This window comes from Pristis pectinata, chromosome 17 (assembly GCF_009764475.1).
Source record: "Pristis pectinata isolate sPriPec2 chromosome 17, sPriPec2.1.pri, whole genome shotgun sequence".
Classification (NCBI taxonomy): Eukaryota; Metazoa; Chordata; class Chondrichthyes; order Rhinopristiformes; family Pristidae; genus Pristis; species Pristis pectinata.
In genome coordinates this window covers 20,774,441-20,788,225 of record NC_067421.1, presented here as the reverse complement: position 1 = coordinate 20,788,225, position 13,785 = coordinate 20,774,441, and the positions used below count along the sequence as shown (strand labels likewise).

The 13,785-nt window shown below is 39.4% G+C and overlaps 1 pseudogene; it reads right to left on the bottom strand.

Moving 5' to 3' along the window:
- The window catches only part of LOC127579617 (merlin-like), a 97,523-nt pseudogene that overhangs the window by 14,290 nt on the left and 69,448 nt on the right, over positions 1–13,785 (bottom strand).

Here is a 13,785-nt window from a genome sequence, read left to right as displayed (position 1 = left end):
CCAAAGCAGCAAGCAGAACCACTTACACCACACCCTGTACCAGACAGGCCGTAATTCAAAGTTGGAGTGGATTTGTTTGACTGTAATGGGAAGAGCCATATTGTTGTAACAGACTACTTTTCCAATTACCCAGAGGTTGTGACACTGCAATCAACATCCAGCAAAGCAGTTATCACATTCCTGAAAGCTGTGTTTGCGAGGCATGGAGTTCCATGTGAAGCAATATCAGGCAATGATCCACAATTTGAGCAGTGAATTTGAATCCTTTGCCATTGTTTGGGGTGTTTCGACATATAACCTCAAGCCTACATCACCCAAAATCTAATGGCCTAGCAGAGAGTTCAGTTAAGGTGGTGAAGGGTCTCATGAAGAAAGCACAAGATGAACAAGAGGATTTCCATAGAAGTCTAATGATTTACAGAAGTGCGCCACTGCAGAACAGCCTTTCATCAGCCCAAATGCTGATGGGTCGACACATACACACTAACCTTCCAATACATGAAAACCTGTTGACACCGGAAGGAGTACACAAGGTCAAACAGGCTAAAGAGGAAGGGAAAGAAAAACAGAAACGGAATCACAAGACAGCGAAAAGCCTACTAGTCTTGAAGCCTGGGGATCAAGTGTGAATCCAAGATCATGATTCTGGCACATGGTCCATGCAAGGAGTTGTGCAAGAGGAAGTAAATCCACATTCATACCAGATCCAGATGGAGCGAGGGACACCTCTGAGGAGGAACCGCATGGATCTACGACCACAAGCTCCAACCCATGGCTGTGACCCATCTCCTGTCAGTACACCAAAGGGGCCAGCACCTGGAGAAAATGAACATGTGGACCAGAGTTCCCAAGATAACACTAATGCAGCAAATGAAAGCAACACACCTGTGGAAACAAGTACCAGACCAAAAAGGACCATAAAACCACTTCAGAGACTGATTGAAAGCTGCTGAGTTGACAAGGGTTCTTGGCAGGTTTATAAGGACAAAGTATTGTGTTTGTTTTTTTATTCTTTAAAGGGGGAAGATGCGTTATTATGTGTTGTTATGTAGTTATAATAAAGGACTACAGTTCCCAGCAGGCAATGCAAGGGGTCACATGGGGGAACAGGAAGTGGCTGGAAAGGGCAGGAAAAGCCAGCCAGCCTGTCAGTTGCAAGTCTGTGCAGTCTGTTGTTGTTGTTTTAATAAATGTTCAGATGTTAAACCCACGCCGAGTTTGTCTCATGGTGAAGAACAAACATAACACCTTGTACCTCAAGTTAAGTCCTGCGTCCATTCCTTGGCCAAGTGTCTGGCTCACACTACCATCATGCACTGACATGGAATCAAACTGATTTGGATAAAGTTCTCAGCTAGGTCGACATAGCACTACAGAGCCCAATCCAACCTGAACGCAGAACACAGACCTGACCCACCCCTGTCACACTCTGTCAGGTCAGGTCAGGTGGCTAGGCTCCAAGTGATACTGATTTTGGAAACACTTGCTGGGCTACACTTCAAAGTACTACTTAATTTAAATGGGCCCTTGAAATGGGATCTCAAAGTTTCTAATTCCCCTTCAATTAAAATTCTTACAATTCTATGGAGGCTATCTGGAATCATTTCATTGGAGTTAAAAACCATTAATGAAAAGATATCCTTGATTATCATGATAAAAACTATTATGGCAACATTTTAGGTAGCAGGTATTACTGTACAAGACTTTTGTAATAATTATTGAATTAGAACCTGCCCAATTAATGAAACTGAGGTTTGTCAAATGGGTCTCTCAGTGCCATAAATGTTGCATACGGGAGAACACAATATATATCCGACATGTGCCGACCATGTTCCTATATTAATCCTGCTTCCTTTGCTCCAAGCACCTATCTGATATACTCCAAATGTTTAAGTGATGTCCGCTTTAATCACCAACTCTTTACTTCACAACAAAGAATTTCATAAGTAATTGGCAGAAATACCATTGTGTACCATTAATCTTCAAATAATGTCTCCCCTCTTAGTGGAATAACCTTCAATTAATAACTTTAGATAGCAATTATCCAGAAGAGATCTCAAGACAAACACTTGCTGCTCCCATATTAATGGTACAGCCTTCATTAAGGTGAAGTGTTGAAGTACCATATCCCACTTTTGACATTCAATGTCATGAAAGTAAAGATTCTGCATCCCTCTCCCAACAATTTGTCACAACTTCAGTCTCTGAAAAGCATCTTTTATTGCAGCAAAGTGACTTGCTCATTTTTCATGCCAGCTCTTCTTCAGAAAATTGCCAAAAACTGTCAAATTAATTTTGTGCTGTGACCCAGGTATTAGAATTGAAAGGAAGGTTTGCTAATCCATTGTGATATCGAGGCCTGCCAGCTTCACTACTTCCACCACAAGCAGGAGATGAAATTTAATTTTCATTCATATCATCAAATGCTAATTCAACTTTGTCCTTGAACAAATTAGCTCCTGCCAGAACAGGTGTTTCATTAGATTTTGAATTTCCTATTTCTACTGAAACAATTTCAGTTTCAATACATTTTATTAGATAAAATATGTGGCAGATCATCTCCAGATCTTATGACTGAGTTGGAATGAATGCAAAGATAAAATATATAGTATTCTTAGTATGGAAGTTAGATTGGATAGTTTAATTAGGATGATGATATTGGGTCAAAACTTGCTGGGAAATTCCAGTAGTTCCATGTCAAATTGCTGGCATTTGCACCCAATAGGCATCAGAATATTATTCTATCACAAACGTAGAAGTCCTAAATTTGCTGGCCAGATAACAGCCAGTGATTTCTAGGCTGCGTTCCAAGTTCAAATGATCATGGAGTCCACTGTGGGGCATGAATTAATTGCAGGTCCCCATTTATTTGATAATATACACGGATACCTGGGGAAATAAAATCGCCTGCAGGATCTGCACCAAGTTTTAGATCTGGCCCAGGAATACAAACCCATTTAGCTGGTTTGGAAAGGAATGTTGTGAGGGAGAAGAGAAATTGCGAGAGATTTACATTTTGTTTTAATTAATTGAGTTTTCCTTTATATTTTAATGCTTTATAGTAATATAATTTAAGATGTTTTAATCATAATTGTTTCAATGTTTTAATAGTTTTTTGAATATTATACGTTCACAGCCTGACAGTTGGCAAAATTTTACAGACTATTCATGGGTAGGAATTAATTAGCTACTGCCCATCCTACTTCCACCCTCCCTGCACCCACACCATCATCACACACAGAGCCTAGTCATATCAGATCAGAACAGCACCACCCAGCAAGTTGACAAGTTTAAAGGAAGAGGTTAAATCCTTACTCGTCAGAAAAGCCAGACGAGTCGAGCTGCTTGCAGCTGTTCTGACCAATTAAACACAAATTTAGCATAAAAATTCAGATATAAACTTAATTGGCAAATTCTTCCACCAGAAGATAAACTGTACAAAATAAATACTGAAACCTTATCCAAAGGATGTAATTACTGCAGGGCTACTCCAACAGCAAGTAATCCAGATCTGCCAGAGGAACAGCTGAGCCAAATTGGCCAAGGAAGAAACACTGCAATGTAAATCAGGGAACTGCCCAGGCCATATAATGCAGACCCCATTCCATCATAATCAGTTCTGGATCATTTCACCAACTAAACAACATTTTTCATGACTACACTCCATTTTCAGAAAACAGCTGGCTGTCTAATATATTTTATCATCCATTTCCTCAACCTTTCTGATGCTTTTGATTATTTTTTGTATGTGTGTGAGATGTCATACAATACTTTTCTGTACACAAAATATTTCAATAAAAACAAAAAAACCAATTAGGGTTGCTCACATTGTTGCATGTTTGCAGTGTTAAATTCATATTACGATCATTTCAACAAGGCAAATTCAGTTGTCTTTTACAAAAGTGAAAGTTCAGTTAATAACACTCGTTGAAAAAGATAATTTAAAAAAAAACTTGATGAAGTAGGCCATCACACAGGAACAAGAGATGTTTTGTTCTCCATCTCCCACCCTATTTCATCTCATCTTGCAGAAAATTGTTTAATTCCTCTCAATCCTCATCCTCTCCCATGAATCAATCTATACTGTTTGACCCAATGTTTCCTTGCAACTTTGATTTATTAGCAACTCTTAAATTTATCACATCTATTGTTGGACTCTCCACAAATGGAAACATTTTCTACACATTCTGCACAGTGGTTCTTGGCCTTCTTTCTTATAAAGACCTCCAGCCTAATCAGCCTTTCCTGATAAGCATTTCTTCAGTTGTCACCAGTGTGAGCATTTTTGGCATCTTCATTGGCTCCTCTTTACACGTTTTGTAATGTGAAACCATTAGCTATGCACAGAACCTCATAAGCAATCTAAGCTAGGGTTGACAGAAGGATAATGTAACTTCCCATTTTTCAATTTATCCCTCTATCATCTTTTACGATTGCCTTATTGAACCAAGTATTCTCCATACTTGTATTTACTTACTTTCCCCAACCCTATTCAGCCTCTTCCCATCCATGCAGTTTGAGGCATTTTCATTTTTCCTTCCAAAATGCACCTTGGACATCTATTCCAAAATTAATTTGCCACTTACACAACAACTCTGCACACATTAATATCACCCTGGATTTTGTTGAATTCTTTCTTTGCATTAACTGCACCCAAATAGGTATCAATTATAAATTTGGGCAGTTACTTTAACTTCCAGAGTTCAAACTATTAGCATAAATTGTGAACAACTGTGGTCTCACCACCAATCTCTGTGAAACTTCCCACCTTTTCCCGGTCTGGGTAGATAAGGACATAAGAAAATCAGAGCGGGAGCAGACCATTCGGCTCCTCAAGCCTGGTCTGCCATTCAGTAGGAACATGGCTGATCTGCTCTAGGCCTCATCTTCTCTTCTGTACCAGTTCTCCATAGCCTTCAATTCTCTGATCTTTCAAAAAAGTAACCATTTCCTCTTTAAGTATCTCCAATGAGCTAGCCTCCAGGGTAGCAAATTCCAAAGATTCACCATCCTTGGCAAGAAGTAGTTCCTACACATCTCAGTTTTAAATGACCAACCCAAATCGTGCAACAATGTTCCCTTGTTCAAGATTCTCCCACTGTTGGGAAAGTCTTGATATCTATCCTGTCATACCCCCTCAGCATCTTGTGCGTTTCCATGAGATCACCCTTCCTCCTTCTAAACTCCAAATATAATCCTAATTTCTTTAGTCGCTTATGATGACAACCCTCTCTTCCCAGGAATTAGCCTACTGCTATCTGTGTTTTCTCTATTATCTGCTACTCATTTCCCAATTGCAACCACAGTTACGATTCTACTATCGCCAAAGACTTTGAGACCACATTTGAAAGATCCAAATGCTCCATCTTACCTATCCTCTCCTTAAATTCATAAAATTCAATATAGTCAATCAAGAAAGGATTTCCATTCGAAGTCTACTTTGAACACACTTCATGATATTGGCTTCTGGGGTCCAGAAATTCAGTCAGTGAGCACATGCTTTAGTGAACACTGTGTTATGGATTATGAGCGTAAAATCAATGGCAAAATGAGCACAATCTTATAGATCTCATAGTGGATAATACCATCTTTGCCAGCTGCTTTCATGAATGGAGCATCCAGGACATAAATAGGTCATATCATGTATAATGCCAATTGCTAATGATACAAAGTTAGGTGGGAATGTAAATTATGAGGAAGATAATAGTCTGCAAAAGGACAGAAAATGAGGGGGCAAGCAATTGATAGATTGAGTATAATGTGAGGAAAAGTGAGATGATTCACAATCGTAAAAATAGAAAATAGAGTATTTTCTAGATGATAAGAAACTAGTAAATACAAAGAGAGGTCCTGGTGTGTCAATTAATGAAGTGCAGAAAGTTAACATTCAGATATTTTAAGCAGTTAAGAGCACAAGCTGTATTTTGATTATTACTCCACAGCGATTGGAGTACAAGAGTAAGGAAGTATGCAGATTTGGTCACAGCAGCTGAGGAAGGATGTACTTGCTTTGAAAGCAGGCCAGTGTAGAATCGTCCTCAGTGGAACGAATAAGATTGGCTTATACCTGGAGCTCAGAAGAATGAGAGATGAACTCTTTGAACCATGCAGGATTCTGAAAGGGACAATGAAGATAGATTCTCAGGGGTTGCTGCCTCAGGCCAAAAAGAGCATAGAAGTAGGTGGCACAGGTTCTGGAAAAGGGGTCAGTCATTTCTTTACAGTGGGCTGTGAATCCCCTACCCTAGAGGGCTGTGGATGCTCAGTTGAGTACATTCACAAGTAAGATTAATAAATTTTTAGATTTCAAGGGAATTGGGAGAGATAGGGAACAGGCAGGAAAGTGGATTGAAATGCAACGATCCTATCCCGTGAAGCTGTATGACCTATACCTACTTCCATGTGTTAAGTTTTTCAAGCGCATTCTCACTGAAACCCAGAATATATGCACTTCTGCCTAAAGTGGTCTAGAGAATGTATTTTGCTGACATCAAGAGAATACCAATGAAGTACATTTACTAAGCAAGCTGACATTAGTGTATTTTGGTCCATTTCTCAATCATAAAAGAAAAAGCTGCTAGGTTTTTCTTTCAAACAACATTAAAATAACAGTCATTTTTAAACCTTTTGTTTGATGCTCACTACATTCAATACTGCTCAAAGGGTTTATGACATCTATTCAAGATGAAGGCAAAACCCATTTTTCTTCTTCTATCTCCATGGAAAGCAGTTTCATGTCAGTGTCCTTGAAATCAAATGAGAAGTTCTCAGTCTCAAAGTTAAGGCTTGGGAATTCTATTGGCATGGAAGTTGTGCTTGAATCCAAGGGCTAATAAAACCATAATGAAACATGAATTAAGTAACTCTTATTCTATTCAATATTTAAGTAAATCTCAATTTTTTTAATGTGCAAAACATTTATGTAACTAATGAACTGTGGTATGCTTGATGCAGCTAAATTTTTGAAGCAGATTGCAGTGGTAGAGTTCTGAAATAACAGACTATTAAGGAGGTCAGGCCAACACCTTTCATGAGGACAAGGGAAAATTGCAGAGAAGGGGCAGAGAACAAAGGAAATGTCCGTCAAGGATGGGGACTGACAGACACTGAATGCAACAGTTTCATCTCCCAATTTGACAATGTCTTCTTGGCCATAACTTGCTCCATATACCATTCATTGTAGCATTTACATCATCCAAAGTGGCACTGACTAAGTCCATGTGAATCTTGATATTGTACCTCCTCTAAATTTCCTGAATGGTGGGTTTGTCATTGATGCCAGACTCTGACATGACACATCTCATTGCATGAGGTGGCTTTCAATTAAGCAATAGCACTTGGATTTGTGGGTTGTAACAGCAAAGGAATGTGTGTTTGTGGGGGAGTAACGCTACCTAGATACAACAACTTTACCGGATGTCTGGGGCTATTGTCGATAATAAGGCTCTGTTGACCAGGTTAATCTTCACACAATATCATTTATTGAAGGGGAAGGGAAACAAAATGATATAATCTTTGAAATGAACATTCTTTCACACATCCCCATCCCTTGTCTTCTTTAAAGTCTCACCATAACTGTCTTGCTTTTTCCTGGAGCATTAAACTTTAGGGGCACATGCCATTGATTCTCATCTTCTCATCACATGCTTACCTCTTTTTTTTCTCCCCATTCTTGCCTTTCTTAAATCATGATGCATGTCCAGGAGCAACATTCTTCTACAACCATAAGAACTCAATTTCCAAAGACCAATGATTTCAGGGATTTCAATTGCCACTTCACGTTAATATTTAAATAATATCTCTGAGCTTCCTAACATTAAGGATCATTCACCGTAACAATAAAAAAGCTTCATAGATAAAAGACATGTACTTGATAGAGTTGATTGTGTTAATGAAAATCACAAAATTGAAAACTTATAAATTGAGGGATACCTGGAAACCAAATTGGATATATTACAAGTGAATTGCTGCCTCACCTGGAAGTACGTTACCTGGAATGGAAGGCTGTTGTTTGGAGAGATTGGATAGGCCGGGTTTATTCTCATTAGAATGTGGAATGCTGAGGGGCAATGATAGATAATCAGGGTCTTTTTCCCCAGGGCAGGAGGGTCTAGAACTAGAAGGCACAGATTTAAGATGGGAGGGAAAAATTTAAAAGGAGATCTGAGGGGCAGGTTTTTCCACTCAGAGGGTAGTGGTTATCTGGAACGAGCTGCCAGAAGAGTTGGGAGAGGCAAATGCATTTATGTCATTTAAAAGATATTTGGACAGGTACTTAGATAGGAAAGCCATAGGAGGGACACAGGCTTGATGCATGCAAATGGCATCAGCACAGATAGGCATAACGATCGGTAAGGATAAGGGGAGCTGAAAAGGCCCATTTCTGTGCAATGTAATTCTACATTCTATGAGCATTCGAGTCCTTGGATAGTAGGGTGGGAACAGGGGTTGCGTTTCCTGTGATTGGATGTGAAGGTGCCATGAGAAAAGGAGTGGGTGTTGGGGGGGATGGGAGTATGAACCAAGGAATCACAGGGGAACAACCCCTCTGAAATGCTGGAAGTGGAGGAGAAAGGTACAGGTGTCTGTTAAAATTGGTAGTAATTTAGGGAGATAGTCCAATAAAAATGGAGGATAGTGCCACGGAAGGGTAATCCAATCCTTGCTTTGGCTGGTAAGACAGGGAGTGAGAGGAGAAAAGTACGGGAATGGAATAGGTCTGGTTGAAAACCCTGTCAACTGTGGCGAAGAGGAAGTCATAGTTAAGCAGCAGGTAAGACATCTCAGAAGCACCAGTGTGGGAGGGGTTGATCAGACAAAATACAGAAGAGCTAGAGACAACTGCGAGAATGGAATACTTATGGCAGACGGAGTAGAAGGAAGCGTAGTCAAGGTAGTTGTGGGAACCCTCCTCTAAACTACCTGGAGAGGGTGCAAAAGAAATTCAGTTGAATGATTCCAAGAATGAGGGAATTAAGCCCCAAGATTAGATTGAAGATGTCATAGCTTTTCCTCCTTGGAGCAAGAAAAATTTGAGAGGATATATGATAGAGGTGTACATGATCATAGCTGGTTTAGATAGGGTAAAGAGAGCAGCTTTTCCCATTATTATACAATTCAAGCACCAGGAGGCACAGATTCAAAGTGATGGGCAAAAGACGAGGGGATGCAAGTAAATATGCTTTTTAAGGACATTGAAGAGCTGCTACAATCTGGAATTCACTGTGTAGAGGTGGTGTATACAGAGTTCAGAGCTTTAAAGCAAAATCAGGTAGGCAAATGACATAATTTATAGGGCTACAGGGAAAGAGTAGGGGGAATGGAGTTGCACATATTGCTCTACTAATAGCCAGCACAGAACTGGTGGGCTGGATGCCCTATTTCTGTGCCTCAAGGATTGCACACTCCTACCAAAAGAAGTCTATCATGATATCAGGACGTTCTAAAGTGCTTTACAGCCAAATGAGTATTCTCAAATTTGTCTAGAATGTAATGTAGGAAATGGAGAAAAAAAATTACATGCATTCCCAGAAAGAGGAATGTGATAATGACCAGCCTGTTTTAGTGATGGCATCTAGGGACAACTACAGGAGTGAAGAGCTCTCCCACCCTTTACTCTGTAAATTGCCCAAACTGCCACATTTCCCAAGTTATGAAAGCATTTTACAGGCAATGTAACACGTCTGAATACTTCAAGTGTTCAGAAGTATTACATAGCCCGTAAAGCTTTGAGATGTCCTGAAAGTGCAAGAAAGACAATCTGTAAATGCAAACTAAAAATGTAAATGCTGAAAATATTCAGTAGATTAGGGAGAAACTGTGCAGAAACAAAACAAGTCAATGATTTTTCATTAAAATATTAATAATAAAACAGCTCTGTCAAGGCAACAGATTTCCAGGAGAATGCAGAAAATACTTCAAAAATGTTCTAAATGTCTTGCTAAAAAAAAGTTTACCAAATCATTGGAATCCCTGGCCTCTCACTACTCAAAATGAAGGAAGAGCATCCAGAACTCGGCACCACAAGTCTCTAGTCGTGAGCGCATGAAGGTCACGTATGCACAAAATCCTAAACAACCCACCCACCTATCCCACTATGCATCATTTGTGGCATATACTGATCAGACAAAATACAGAAGAGCTAGAGAAACTGCGAGAATGGAATTCTTACGGCAGATGGAGTAGAAGGAAGCGTAGTCAAGGTAGTTGTGGGAGCCCTCCTCTAAACTACCTGGAGAGGGTGCAAAAGAAATTCAGTTGAATGATTCCAAGAATGAGGGAATTAAGCCCCAAGATTAGATTGAAGATGCCATAGTTTTTCTGCTTGGAGCAAGAAAAATTGGAGAGGATATATGATAGAGGGGTACATGATCATAGTTGGTTTAGATAGGGTAAAGAGAGGGCAGCTTTTGCCATTATTATATAATTCAAGCACCAGGAGGCACAGATTCAAAGTGACAGGCAAAAGACAAGAAGATGCGAGTAAATATGCTTTTGTGCATATATTTGTGGAATATACTGAACTCAATGTGGCTCCTAGATGTCTATAACTGCTTTGTCAAAAGATGAGCTGCTGAATCTTGAGATGAAGTTTATTTTCTTTGGAGCACTGTTGTCAACCAAAGACAGAGATCATAAGGGGACTGAGGGGTCACTGGCAAACGGAAACTCATGGTAGCATTGCGCATATGCTTACCTAATCCGCATTTGGTCTCCTCAACGCAAAGAAGACCTCATAATTCATGAATCAAGTATTCCAAATTAAAATAGGTCCAAGTAAATCACTGTTTCACTTGGAGTAGGTGCTTTGGATGCTGAATGGACGGCAATGCAGTTGCACTGCAAGGGCACTACAGCCTTTAACTCAGAGGCAAGATCCTGACTTGATTTTAGTCCCAGTGTTGATTTTGCTGCAAAGTACAATATTTGTTGAATTATTCAAATTGAGTTAAGTTATGCATCAATAAAGAAAATAATAAGTCCGTACCACATAAAGACTTGTTGGTGATCGCCACAAGTTTTTGTTTGGACTTTTGGTCAGATTCCAGTGCATCCTGCAAATCTTGCTTCAATTGCTCAATTTTGTTTGCTCCTAGATGTCTATAACTGCTTTGTCAGAAGATGAGCTGCTGAATCTTGAGATGAAGTTTATTTTCTATTTGATACAAACCAAAGAGAATGACATGGGATAAGATGTTTCTTTAAAACATAATTTATCTTTCATTTTAAGCGTGTAATCGTGTATTGCATTGAAGAAAATGACAAAATAAAAACGTTACGAGAAGAACTTGAATGCAAGATAGATACAAAGGAAGTTATTCACTTAACAACATCACATAATGATAAAAGTAGCCTCAGAGTTCACATGATCCTTCAACATCTATAGACTACATCACAATAAATTTCAAATCTAATAAATGATTGGTTTAAAAAAAGGTTTTACAAATAGACAAGCAACAATATGACAATATTCTCGGGAAGAACCTGACAAAGCCAAACACACAGAGCTCCTACCAAACCCCTTGTTTTCATTTTGAAGCCCACAAAATAGATGTGTGGCTAGCACGTAGAAGCCTGTGGGGACAGTCATGGAGTGGTGGGGAAGATAGTATCATCAGAGGCACGATGCTGTGGCTATGGGTATGATCCCCAGCAATCCTGATCATGGAGATTCAGGGAGGAAGGAAGTCAATGCCAGGGAAAGCTGTGCAGCACTAATAACTTTCAAGTTGGCACACATGTACATTTCACGTCGGATTCATGTTTCCCTTATTAATTCCTCTTTAATTCCTCTCCATCACCCTCAACTCTCAATCTTTTCCAGCCTGCAGTGAGGAAGTTAACATTTAAGCCAATGTCTTTGTTCTGACTATCAGTTAACCAAATCCATCCCATCATGAAGGATGGCAAACTGTAACCAAAACATGGACGGTATAAATTGAAGGATAACAGAATTTAGTTTTGCTCTTTAAGTATATTGTTATTTTCTTAAAATTGAAAAGGATCTGCTGTGGTTTTCATTGCAATCAATTCATATGAATGGGCTCACAGCAAAAGAATGAGAATGGAGAGGCCTGACAGATTTTATTTAAACTTTTGTAGGATAAGCTTTTAGCCCCTGGCATTACAACCACTGAAACTGACCCATTAGATTTGTGAACAGGTTAAGAATAATAACCTCTGCTCAGATTTCATTTTGCTGATACAGAATCTGACAGTCAGCAATGTGCACCAGTGTTAAACAGATTTTGTTAACACAAAGAACAAAACATTTACTACCTCTGAGATTCTTCAACCACTTTAAGCACGAGCATCTCGGCCTCCAACACTTTCTGCTCCATCAGTCTTCCTTCGTCTGTTCTCAGAGCTGCAACTTTCCATCTGTGCATCTCTTACTCAGCCTCTGCTGCCTTCTGGGCCAATAACTTGGCCTCCTCTTCCGCATCCTGCGCCTTTGCTGCGAGTAACGCTGCTGTTTCTTCAGATAGCTAGCGACAGATAATTCCTCAGATATAATTGCTGGCTGTTTATTCAGAAGTAGAAATACAGCCAAGATTTTTACTGAAATGGTATTACTCTATCTACTAACAATGTTGATTACCAAAGCCTTATTTGCCAACTGTGCCTCATCCTGAAACTGCAATAATCGGTGTTGCAGTTCATCCTTTGCTCTTTCTGCTTCCTCCCTCAGCTGTTTCTCCTGTGCATGCCTTTGATGTTCCATCGACCAAAGGGTAAAGAAAAATAGCATCAAATGCATCTCTATCAATATCCATAATGGGTAAATTAAACGAAATTGTAATTTTGAAGGAAAGAAACATTAGTTCTCTTGAATCATTTAATTGAATCAAATGAATGTTTAAGTTCATTAATAAAACAAGAGGTTTTAAAAGAAATAGTTATAAAAATGGTGTTTTAGTAAAGATAGCAGGCCTTTAAGATTAGCTGCCACATTCTATATTAGGAACTAAATATGACAAAGAATGAAGCCATTGTTTTCAGCACAACATAAACTCGTTTAATAAACAACCCATTCCCTCCCTCTTCCTAGAGGAAGTTCTGAATCTGAATCAGGACACAGCACTGATGTCATATTGACCCTTGCGTGAGCCCCTGACCAAATACTTAAGCCATCATCAAGACCCCTGCTTCCATGATATTGCCCCACTCCATGCTGGCCTCTATTTGTAGACAAACTCCGAGCCACATCCGTTAACTTTAGACTGACTACTTGACTAGATTTTAGCAAGCCCTTCCTTGCTCTACCCTTTGTAAACTTAAGGACATTCCAAAACGCTGCCCATATTCTGATCAGCAACAAGTCATGTTCACCAATTACCCCCTGAGCTCACTAACCTGCACTGGTTCAAAATTAAGAAACTTCTCAATTTTAAAATACTTACATTGGTTTACAAGTCTCTCCCTGGCCTTTCCCCTCCTCATCTGTGATCTATCCATGCCCTACAACCTTCTACAACATCTGTACTCCTACAATTCTACTCTCAAACCTAAATGAAATTACTCTATCAATGGCAGCCTCATCTCCAGCCACCAAATCCTCATCTGCAACATTCGCAGCACAGACTTCTCTCCTCTCTTACCTCCTTCAGACCTACTTATGACCTAATCTTTTAATCACCATTGCTCATCTACTCCAATGCCTTATTATATGACACTAAATTTTGTTTTGATAACACTGAAGTGCAATGCAACACTTTGCTACGTTAAAAGTGCTACATAAAGAATGTTGTTTTTACAGAAATTTAAAATAATCACAAGGTCAAC